This window comes from Sycon ciliatum, chromosome 10, assembly GCF_964019385.1.
Source record: "Sycon ciliatum chromosome 10, ocSycCili1.1, whole genome shotgun sequence".
Taxonomy (NCBI): domain Eukaryota; kingdom Metazoa; phylum Porifera; class Calcarea; order Leucosolenida; family Sycettidae; genus Sycon; species Sycon ciliatum.
In genome coordinates this window covers 29,844,581-29,852,612 of record NC_088652.1, presented here as the reverse complement: position 1 = coordinate 29,852,612, position 8,032 = coordinate 29,844,581, and the positions used below count along the sequence as shown (strand labels likewise).

The 8,032-nt window shown below is 49.2% G+C and overlaps 1 long non-coding RNA gene across 1 annotated transcript in view; it reads right to left on the bottom strand.

Annotated features, from left to right (window-relative positions):
- Positions 1-7,221, bottom strand: part of LOC135825686 (uncharacterized) — a 12,047-nt gene extending 4,826 nt beyond the window's left edge. Inside the window, exons 1-2 of the long non-coding RNA XR_010555108.1 lie at positions 6,885-7,221; positions 2,325-2,454 (exon numbers count right to left, since the gene is read on the bottom strand). This is a non-coding gene — a long non-coding RNA (uncharacterized LOC135825686). The remainder of the gene's footprint in view (positions 1-2,324; positions 2,455-6,884) is intronic.
- Between the last annotated feature and the right edge of the window lie 811 nt (positions 7,222-8,032).

The window sequence follows — 8,032 nt, the reverse complement described above, 5'->3', positions numbered from 1 at the left end:
ATGGTCTTGATACCGGCCCAAATGCGCGCCGAGTCAAAGCGCCCCTTCTCAGTACGTTGTGCCATGGCAGCAAACCAATCATTCTTCGCAGCTCGGGTGGCAGCGCGAGCCCTCGTGCGCGCAACACGGTAGCGCGAATACTCCTCCTGATTCCGGCCACTAGTGATCCATGTTCGATAGCATGCATTGCGCGCGTCCAGCAGTGGCCGCAGCCCGTCCTGGCTTTCCGTAAACCAATCAGGCTGCCGTCTCCTCTGATGACCGAGAGTGTCCGCAGCTGCCGCCGTCACCACGTCCCGCATCGCATTCCATTTCTCGTCTACCGTTTCCGCGTCCGCCACTGCATCAATCTTGGCATTGATGTTTTCCTGGTAGTCGTCAACCTTCCTCCGGTGGTTTCCCTCAGCATCTGTCGAAACCACTGCGGGCAGATTATGCACTGCAAATCGTACTCTCTTTGTGGATTTCCGCGGTTTCCACAAGACCCTGCCGAGCCTAAACCTGGCGGCAACAAGACTATGGTCGCTCCCACATTCTGCCGAGCGAATAACCTGAGCATCAGTGCACCAGTGCCGGCTCCCTTGCGCTGTGATGATGAAGTCAATACAATGGACATGTTTAGTTCTGGGATGCTGCCAAGTGCCTTTCAATTCCTGCTTTTTCCTGAACCAGGTGTTCGCGATCCAGCATTGATGCATTGCCAGAAACTGAAGTAGCTCCTCTCCAGACGAATTCAGGCAGCCCAAGCCATGTGAGCCACGCACAGCGCTCCAATCATCACCTGGCTCTCCAGACCCCACTCTGGCATTGAAATCTCCAAGTAGAACAAATTTATCTGTGCACGGTATTGAGTTGAGTACTCCTTGCAGAGAGTCATAAAACGCATCCTTTTCACAGCGCTTACTGTTGAATGTTGGCGCATAAGCTGTAACCAGCGACATCCATTCAACCTCTCCACTCGCCAGATCAAACTTCAAGCGTATGGACAACAACCGAGCGGATACTGCGACGAGTTGACAACCCCCTTCGCGCCAGGCCCGAAGCGCATTTCCCCTCAGCACAAACGCAACGCCCTCACCTCGCCGTCTGGACGCTCCTTCCCCAGGCACAGGCCAACCCGAAGCAATGACCATTGCTCCGTGGACTTGATAGTTTTCCTGACCAAACCAGTGGGTCTCTTGAAGAGCAGCGGCGTCCATCTCTAAGCGTTCCAGATGTTGTACAATTTGATAAATTTTTTTATCGTCGGCAACAATTCCACTCAAACACACACACACACACACACACACACACATAAACACGCTCACGCACGCGCACACACGCATGCGCTCATACACACACGCGCACACACACATAAACACGCGCGCACACGCACACACACACACGCACACCCGTACCCACATACCCACGCACGCGCACACACACATGCATACGCGCATACACACACACACACACCTCTCTCTCTCTCTCACACACACACACACACACACACATACACCTCTCTCACCCATCTCTCTCTCTCTCTCTCACACACACACACACACACAGTCACACACCTTGGTCCTTGGTAACACTGCCATCAAATGGTCACGTGTCCCCTGTGCAGGGGTCAACAGCACTGAGCTCAGCATTGGACCCAGGAACGTCGCTCTACTTCCTGGACAGGAAATTAGCACAGCTATGCAGGTCGAAACCACGGCATGACTTGCAGCAACGACCGCAGCCGAGACAATGCGCTCTGCAGCAGGGCAGGGCAACCCGCTGTTTCCGGACTGAGTCTGCCGATGCCACAGCCGAGACCGACGCCACTTCAGCAGCCGAGCAGTCACACACACACACACACACACACACACACACACACACACACACACCTCTCTCTCACACACATACACCCACACACGCACGCACGCACACGCGCGCACACACACACACACACAGGCACGCACGCACGCACACACACACACACACACACACACACACACACACACACACACACACATAAACACGCTCACGCACGCGCACACACGCATGCGCTCATACACACACGCGCACACACACACATAAACACGTGCGCACACGCACACACACACTCACACACACGCATGCGTACATACACACACACACACACACATGCACACCCATACCCACATACACACGCACGCGCGCACACATACACACGCATGCACGCATACACACACACACACACCTCTCTCTCTCACACACACACATACATACAGACGCGCACACACAACACACACCAACACACACACACACGCAAAAACCTGAAATGACCAAGAACAATCAGGAATTTCCAAAACTCTTACAGGTGTGTGGCATCCCTGGGAACACTGGTGGGTGAAGATGTCTTTACAAATCCTTTCCCAGTGCAGTCAAACTGTGCTTCAAACTGTTTGCAAAGTGTAACTCTTGGTGTGAGAACCGGGACATTTTCGTCTGTCAGTAAGCACACAGGAACGCACAAACACGTGCACAAACATACATGAAAGACCTGTACACACACGTATTGAGATAAGGGGTGAGAGGGCGGTGAGAGAGAGGTCCCGGGTGTCGTAGGTGATGAGCCCCGATCCTGGATGTCGTGGGTAATTAGCCCCCCCCCCCCATCCCGGATGAAATAAGTAAGTTATCGCTAACACCCGGTAAACACTAGCGGCAGATGCAGCGCCTAACGGTGGCCCGGGTGCTGTGCGTAATTAGCCCCCGTCCTGGGTGCTGTGCGTAATTAGCCCAGTACCGGGGGTGTCGTGGGTAATTAGCCCCCCTCCTGGGTGTTGCGGGTAATCAGCCCCCGTCCCGGGTGCCGTAGGTGATGTACATGGGCGTAGGAACCGGTCCGGCAGGCCCAGCGGTCGCCGGACCAATAATTTTCGAGATTTTTTTATTTTTTACATTTCAACCTTGTTGATGGCTTGTCGACTCTTGTACAGGTACCATGTTTTACATCGACAATGCGGTGTATCATCAGCATGCATATTCTTATTTCTCATATTATTCTGTAGCATTAAAATATGGCCTTTTAGGCCCAATTTTCAAAAACATTTCCGGGGGACGACCCCCGGACCCCCTCTCACAATTTCGCCGCACCAATATTTAAGGGTTTATCGGGTGTTAGCGGCCGTCGTGAGTTCCCTTCGGGAACGGATACGATAATTTACTTACTTACCAATATTTATTTAACTGCTTCCTACACCCCTGATGTACATGCACCTGACACTGGTGAGCTGAAGTTGCTGTTGCAGGATTGTGCTTCATGAATATTTGAATAATTTCTGCATTTGAGAAAATACCCACTCACCACCCTCGTGTGGAATTGGGGAACAAACCGTTGCCAAATGAAAACTTCACTATCTCCAGTACGTAATGAATAGTGAAAATTCCTTACATAACCACCTTGATAGTACAGCTCCCCCACACTGTGCTGTGCAGACTGGATTTCTAGCTGCGCATCGGAGCTTCAAGCTTCGATATAACAGTTTATCACTCTCTTATTATTGACTCCCACAGAAACTTGTGATCTCTAAGCGGTCAAATATCAGCATAATATTGACCGCTTTATTGACCACTTATATTGACCACTTATTATTGACCACTTAGCCCGAGGACTTAGAACTTTTTCCTCAACTTAGAAAAAAATCAGAACTGAAAGAAGAAAAATCTGAAGCCAAATGCTGGGATTTGAACCCAAACTGGGGCGGGGCGGTGCGGGGCGGGGCGGGGTAGGGCGTGTGTGTGTGTGTGTGTGTGTATGTGTGTGCGTGTGTGTGTGTGTGTGTGTGTGTGTGTGTGTGTGTGTGTGTGTGTGTGCGTGCGTGTGTGTGTGTGTGCACAGTAGATCTACACCAGGGCAGTTCACCAGTATTACAGTATTACAGTATTACTGAGTCAGTGAGTACTGTTTGGATGGCTCCAGTCATCAGGATTATGACTGTACAGACAAATGTCTAATACAAGGGGCATGTGGCAAGTACAGTGGAGATTCACGTGCCCAGTTCAATCAACCTGTAGCCATAGCTTGACAGTTTAGTCCTTATCAAGAGTACATGAAAACCAGAGTGTGCAGCTCGGATGGGTTGCTGTCACGGCGGAATTCCGTGATTACATCATTTTTGTGATGTAGTCCGTACAAACAGGATTCAAGCAGGTCTCTTTCTGCACAACTGCAGCTCAGTTGTACGCACTACGCCGTTTCCCGCCTCAGATCTGCGCCAAATATGATGTAATGACGGAATTTGGCCGTGACAGACACCCATAGCAGAAAAGGCCGCAAGCTGCACACTCTGGTGTTCCTGTACTCTTGGTCCCATTGGGCATTATAGCTGCACTGAATTCTAGAACTACATCTGGAAACTGAAGAAATCCAGCGCCCCGTACAAAGTTGAATGGAGGATAAAAGATCGCGCCCCGAGCATACTCCAACATCACAAAGCGGTGTTCCATCTGTACCAGAGAAAAGTACCACATCCTGAACACGCTAGGGTCACCATCCAGCCTAAACAAGCGCTCGGAAATGGTGTCCAAGTGCCGACACGAGAACAAGTATCTCCTAAAATACCACGGTGTCACCTAAATAATATGTCTCCACAGCCTCCTGCCCACACCATTCACGTTCACACACACCTTGCTCATAACACCCTGCCCACACCATTCACGTTCACACACCTTGCTCATAACACCCTGCCCACACCATTCACGTTCACACACCTTGCTCATAACACCCTGCCCACACCATTCACGTTCACACACCTTGCTCATAACACCCTGCCCACACCATTCACGTTCACACACCTTGCTCATAACACCCTGCCCCCACCATTCACGTTCACACACCTTGCTCATAACACCCTGCCCACATCATTCACGTTCACACACCTTGCTCATAACACCCTGCCCACACCATTCACATTCACACACCTTGCTCATAACACCCTGCACACACCAGCCATATACATGTACACAACGCTAATATCACACTCCTAGCTCTAGACTATAGCCTCCTGCCCACAACATCCACACACATTGCTCACCACCTCCTGCCCACACCAGCCACACATTCTGCGCTAACATTGCACTGCTAGCCCCTGCCTTCAACAACCACACACTCTGCACACAGCCTCCTGCCTAAAATAACACTGCTAGCCCCCACATTCTCACAGCTTTTCATACCACCATCCCCTGGCATATATACTGGCATGGTCGGCAGCCAATGTTCATGTTGCCTGATGATTGTGAGAGCATGAAACTTCAAGTCACAGCAAACAAGTCTTGATTGTCCTTGTTGTTCTGTTCTGTGCATAATACATGTATTGTGCAGCATTGATTGCATCTCATGTCCATGGTGCTACAGTGAGTATATGTTGGCATGGTTGAACCCGCCTTCACTTTCACGTACATCTTGCATTTTACACACAGTTTTCTACATACCATAACTCTCGATACAACATAATTTTTGCGTGGTCCTACAGATTACGTTATTATGGAGAGTAGAACTATTATCACAACGTGCTTTGCACTTCTCTCACTAGGTACTGCGCTTTGCTTCCTTCTTTTATACTGCTGTTTTTTTCCATTTCCACTTCATTCCTGATGATGGTCATGAAGACCGAAACGTTGAAACGATACCTGTAATGGATATGTGTGAAATGCAGTGCTCTCTTGAATGTAGGCAGCTTGTCTGCAAACGATTCAAGTATAATGAAGCTGCGTGAAGCGTCCTTCAAAATTTTAGAACTATTATAATATAATAGCTCTTGTAGCAGTTGAGCACTCTTGCGTGGGGTAGTGCCTTTGCTGTTTGCGTTATGCAGAGCTCACTGACTTGTCAGTTTGAGCACTCTGGCAAGGTACGTTCGGGCCTGATTGGAAATTTTTATTTTCATGCTATCAGGTTCGGCCTCATTTTCTCTGTGCTGCGCTGATGAGTTCAAAAAGAACGAAACAGCATGCTGTCCGCAGATTGAGTATTTCGCTCCTGCTCTTGTAGTAGTTGAGCACTCTTGCGTGGGGTAGTGCCTTTGCTGTTTGCGTTATGCAGAGCTCACTGACTTGTCAGTTTGAGCACTCTGGCAAGGTACGTTCGGGCCTGATTGGAAATTTTTATTTTCATGCTATCAGGTTCGGCCTCATTTTCTCTGTGCTGCGCTGATGAGTTCAAAAAGAACGAAACAGCATGCTGTCCGCAGATTGAGTATTTCGCTCCTGCTCTTGTAGCAGTTGAGCACTCTTGCGTGGGGTAGTGCCTTTGCTGTTTGCGTTATGCAGAGCTCACTGACTTGTCAGTTTGAGCACTCTGGCAAGGTACGTTCGGGCCTGATTGGAAATTTTTATTTTCATGCTATCAGGTTCGGCCTCATTTTCTCTGTGCTGCGCTGATGAGTTCAAAAAGAACGAAACAGCATGCTGTCCGCAGATTGAGTATTTCGCTCCTGCTCTTGTAGTAGTTGAGCACTCTTGCGTGGGGTAGTGCCTTTGCTGTTTGCGTTATGCAGAGCTCACTGACTTGTCAGTTTGAGCACTCTGGCAAGGTACGTTCGGGCCTGATTGGAAATTTTTATTTTCATGCTATCAGGTTCGGCCTCATTTTCTCTGTGCTGCGCTGATGAGTTCAAAAAGAACGAAACAGCATGCTGTCCGCAGATTATAATAGTTCTAAAATTTTGTAGATATTTGGAACACCACATGTTCTGCAAGTAAGTTAGTCCGGTTTTTCTCTGGTCTCAGCGCACACATGCATGCACACGCACGCACACACATACACACACACGGGCGCGGGCACGCACGCACACACACACACACACACGGGCGCGCGCACGCACGCACACACACATACACACACACACACACACACACACACGCACAGTACTCACTTGTGTATGCCGAGTTTCACCAACAGTCGTCGACAAACGAGGGGAATGTAGGAATTTCCGATACCAAGCTTCCAAGTGCAGTTTTCAGCCCGCTCTAACGCCAAGTCCATGCACGGAAAACCGACACGTTCCGCTATGACAACTGAGAAGCAGTTACTCAAACTCAACCCGACATCCTGCACACGACTGGATAAAACACTTGTGACTCAGTCCAGAACGTCGACGCGTCTTCCAGCTAGCTTGCTGCCGGCAATTGGCACGCCGAGCTTGAAGCTCCTCAAAGAAAAAAGACAACCGATTTGCGGTATGCCGGAGCGGAGGGCCAAGCCGAACCTGGTCGGGCGGAAATGACGTTCCGTCGTAGAGATCCTCATCGCTTGTACTACACTGTATGTAGATCTACTAGTAGATCTACGGGTGCAGGCACAAGTCCACCCCATAAAGGCCATATGCTCATATCGTGCCATCCAGCAGGTGCTACATATTATGTAGACCTACTCTGCGACCATGTACGGATATTGGGAGATGGGTGATGGACATGCACGTACATATACCTGTGTACGGCGGTAGAATCTACGTGTATGACGGATTGTTTACTGGTAGCAGGTCTACTGCAGCCGGTATGCGATATGACCAGGCCCTGTTCCGGCTTTCAGCGTTAGGCCACCCTTTGTTAATTCATTGTTTAACGTCCTTTTTTTCGCGAAAAGGTACGCGGGAGGGCGGAATTAAAAAAAACAAAAGCCCATTCCAAAAACTGGAAACCCCAATCAAACATTTTGACCAGTAAAGCATGTGATATATACAATATATCTGGGTCTAACGGCACTTGCAGGCATAGAACAACACTCTTTGATGGTACATTGGAGCACATGCCTGATGAATCCAACAAAACAGGTACATAGCATGGAGTTAGCATGTCATGAATTCATTACATCTGGATTTTTACTAGGACACACACCGTACGATATTTAAAAGCCAACAAAAAAAGAAAAAGAACACAAGACAAAGGCATGCCCGGGAGGCAAGATTATAAGTTTAAGGTCATGATCGGCACACTGTGAAACTACACAATCATGTATTTACAACTTCGCATATTATTGGTACTACTACTTTCTTGTTTTTTTCCGGTCGGAGGCAAAAAGGTA